Source organism: Protobothrops mucrosquamatus, unplaced genomic scaffold (assembly GCF_001527695.2).
Source record: "Protobothrops mucrosquamatus isolate PMUCROS unplaced genomic scaffold, P.Mucros_1.0 scaffold_156, whole genome shotgun sequence".
Classification (NCBI taxonomy): Eukaryota; Metazoa; Chordata; class Lepidosauria; order Squamata; family Viperidae; genus Protobothrops; species Protobothrops mucrosquamatus.
The window spans coordinates 310,746-315,065 of NW_015386232.1; positions in this window are offsets into that span (position 1 = coordinate 310,746).

The following is a 4,320-nucleotide window of genomic DNA, read 5'->3' on the forward strand; positions in this document are numbered from 1 at the left end:
GGAAGGCCACCGGCAGCCAGTGCAGCTCGCGCAGGAGAGGTGTTACATGGGAGCATCTAGAGGCCCCCAAAATCCCCCGCGCAGCCGCATTCTGAACTAGCTGGAGCCTCCGGGTGCACCTCAAGGGGAGCCCCATGTAGAGAGCATTGCAATAGTCCAGGTGGGAAACAACGAGGGCTTGAGTGACTGTGCGTAGGGCATCCCGATCCAGAAAGGGGCGCAACTGGCGTACCAGGCGAGCCTGATGAAAAGCCCCCCTGGCCACGGCCGTCACATGATCGTCTAAACTGCAACCCAAAACCCACTTATCACCGGGTGCCAGGTGGGTGTGGCCCACTGGATGGGCGTGGCTGTGGCGGTCATGGCAGACGGTGGGTGTGGCCAAGGTGGGCGTGGTCACCTCGATGTTGCTCATGGGGAGGGATGCCTGTGGAAACCAGGCAGGGTTGGAGGAGATCCAGGGGTCTCTGGCAGGTGGGACAGTGGGCAGGAGGCTCGTCCTGCGGGATGAGGTGAGGCAGGGCTGGGGTGCCATTGTCGCAGGGCAAGGTGAGGCAGGGGCTGGGGCAGCTGCTGCCTGACACCATCGACCCCTGCACACAGAGGTCAGCGAGCGCATGGGGGCCAACAGTGTCTGTCAGCAGCCACAGCCTGCCGGCCCCTCGACCGGCGCACTCTGGGGCTCCGCAGCCCGCCACAAGAAGTTCAGAGAAGCCACCTCTAAGCTGGACAGATGGCCAACAGCTGACGAGGCGCTGCAGTGGGTCGTGCCTGGGAAAAGGAGAGCATGTGAGGCCAAGAGGGATGGGACGGGGGGAGGGAAACCAGCCATGCTGGGATGCATCTGACCATGTGGGACCTCGGCGAGTTAGCAGGAAGCTGGTTGAAAAAGGACGGTTGCCATCTCTGGGGCATGGCACGCGTGCCCACAGAGAGGGCTCCGTGTGCCACCTCTGGCACGCGTGCCATAGGTTCGCCACCACTGACCTATACAAAGGGGTCCTTGTCTACCTGGACGACATCTTTGTATTTACAGAGACTAAAGAGGAGCACATAAAATTAGTCAGAGCAGTCTTGAAAAAATTGAGAGCAGCCAACCTCTATGCACAATTGTCCAACTGCGAGTTTCACAAACAGAGAATTGACTATTGACTACCGCATATCAACCGAAGGCATAGAGATGGACCCCGAGAAGGTCCGGGCAGTGTTAGAGTGGGCACCATCTCGCACGAGGAAGCAACTACAAAGCTTCCTGGGGTTCGCTAACTTCTATCGTCAATTCATCCCTTCTTTCACCCAGATAGCCCTGCCTATCACGAACTTATTAAAAACGAAAGGGGGCGGCTCAGTAAAACCTAGTCAGCCAGTAACCTGGACAACGGAATGTCAAGCTACATTCAAAAGACTAAAAAGGCTTTTTTCGGCCAAGCCGGTCCTAAAGCACCCCGATCCAGATAAGCCGTTCGTAATCCAAGCAGATGCAAGTGACGTAGCAGTAGGGGCTTTCTTGCAGCCTGTCGGGTGCATAGCAGGTCTGTCAGGGGTAATGCCACCGGAGCAAATGGGGGGATGAATTGCCTGTAAAAATTGGCAAACCCCAGGAAGCTCTGTAGCTGGCGGTGGGTCTTTGGTGCCTGCCACTCCAGAACACTCTTGACCTTACCAGGGTCCATCTCCACTCCTGCCCCTGAGATCTGATACCCTAGGTAGTCCAGTCGGGATTGATGGAACTCGCACTTGGAAAGTTTCACAAATAGCTGGGCCTGCACAGTTTCTCCAATACCTGCCATACCAACTTGACATGGTCCTCCATGGTGGTGGTATAGATGAGGATGTCATCAAGATGCACAACCACCCCAAGCTAGGAATTAAATTTGTATCTCTCTCACAGCAGAAAAAAGGAGGAATGGTGATATATGTCAATGAAAAAATCCCGGCAAAACAAATGTACCAGGACGATGAAGGTAGAATCTTGATAATTGAAATCTTGAATAAAAAAAAAGTAACCCTAGTAGGAATTTATGCTCCCAATGAGAAACAAAGACAGTTCTACAAGAAATTACATAAGATTATTGGTGATTTTGAATATGAAAATATTTAATTGATGGTTTTAATGCAATCGTAGATAGAGAATTAGACTATAAAAGCGAGAATGTAAGAAAAGGGACTAGAAGAATACTACCTGATACTTTTTTCAAAATGGCAGAGGAATTTAATATCCAGGATAGCTGGAGGGAGAGAAACTTGAATGTAAAACAATTTACATATTATTCAGGGCGCCACCAATCATGGTCTAGAATTGATATGGTCTGGACAACGAAAGAATGAAATTCAGATGTAGATGAGGTAATGATATATATTAATACTTGGGCAGACCACAATCCTATTATAATGAAATGGAAAGGTCAGAAGGCGACTAGGAGGTGGACCTTAAAAAAAGCATTTTTAAATCAAAAAGAATTTAAGCAAAAAATGGAAGAACAAATGCGGATATTTTTCCAGATAAATAAGAAAGAGGAGACCAATACCCAAAATCTATGGGATACAGCCAAGGCAATCATGAGAGGAACCGCAATTGCATACATGGCTAATGAAAATAAAAAGAAAAGACAGTATCGAAAAAGCTTAGAGGAAGAACACAAAAAATTAGAAATAGAATTGCAAAAAAACCCACAGTGTAGACAACTAGACTTAAACAAACACAAATTGAATATTTTAGAAAAATAAAAATTGGCACAAAAAATAAAAAGTATCAGACAAAATTTTTTTGAACAGGCAAACAAACCAGGGAGATGGTTGGCTTATAGATTAAAAAAACAAAAAGATAAAAGATGGATTAGTAAATTATGCAACGAAGCAGGAGAGATGGTATACCAAACCAAGGAGAAAAAACATGTGACGTACGAATTCTATAAAAACCTTTATAAAAATGACGTAAAGATTAGTGAAGCAAGAATACTACAGTATCTTACGAACGCTGAACTGCCAAAGGTCCTGGAAAAATACCAAAATATATTAAATGAAGATATAACACTTCAGGAAATTATGGAAGTGATTAAAAAACAAAAAAGCAATAAAACACCAGGCCCTGATGGATTACCATCGGAAATATATAAAAACCTTCAAGAACTTCTGGGCCCAACTTTATTGGATGTATTTAACGAAGTACTAAAAGTAGCAAAGACCCCAAATTCATGGAAAGAAGCAATCATTACACTAATACCTAAAGAAAATTCTGATTTAACCCTCATAAAAAACTATAGGCCCATTTCTTTATTAAATATGGATTATAAGATTTTTATGATAATAATGGCAGAAAGATTAAAAAGATACTTAGCTGAATTTATCCATACCGATCAAAACGGTTTTCTGCCCAAAGGCAAATAAGATATGTCAGGATTATATTAGATATGCTAGAATATTATGAATCACACAATGAAAAACAAATGGCACTGATTTTTGTCGATGCGCAGAAAGCGTTTGATAATGTTAGATGGGAATTTATGTTGACCCAACTTAAATATATGGAAGATTCATAAACATGTTCCAAGTAATTTATTCTAAACAAGAAGCAAAAGTAATTATGAATGGAGAATTAACAAAAAGTTTTCAGATACAAAAAGGTATAAGACAAGGCTGCCCGCTATCAGCATTATTATTTGTACTTTCATTAGAAGTTTTAACAAGAATAATTCGAGAAGATAAACTGATTAAAGGTTTAGAAACTAAGAAAGAGATATTCAAATTACAGGCATATGCAGATGACCTAATATTTATTTTGGAGGAACCTTTAGAGTCTGGTTTAAGATTATTACAGGTCCTGGAAAATTATGGAGATATAGCAAGGCTGAAGATTAACAAAGAAAAAATAAAAATGTTAGTCAAGAATATGACCAAACCACAAGAGAACGAGCAGAAAAAATTAACATTCAAATAGCTAAAAAAGTAAGATACTTAGGGATTCAATTGACAGCAAGATGCATCGCACTTCAAAGAGAAAATTATGATAAATTAATAGATCAAATCTCTGTAGACTTAGACCAGTGGTGGCGAACCTATGGCACGGGTGCCAGAGGCGGCACTCAGAGCTCTCTCTGTGGGCACGCACACCGTTGCCCCAGTCCTAGGCCTTCAGCTGGGTTTTATAAAACCTTTTCACTTTAGGCCTCTGCCGCCGTGTACAAAAAAAAAAGGTGCAATCAATCAGTCAATTTCAACTTCTCACGGGAAAAAAAAAGATCTTGCAAAGTTGGAATTGATTGATTGAACTTTTTAGTCCCACCCAGTCTGCTGTTACCACCGCAGCCATTCCCACCCAAT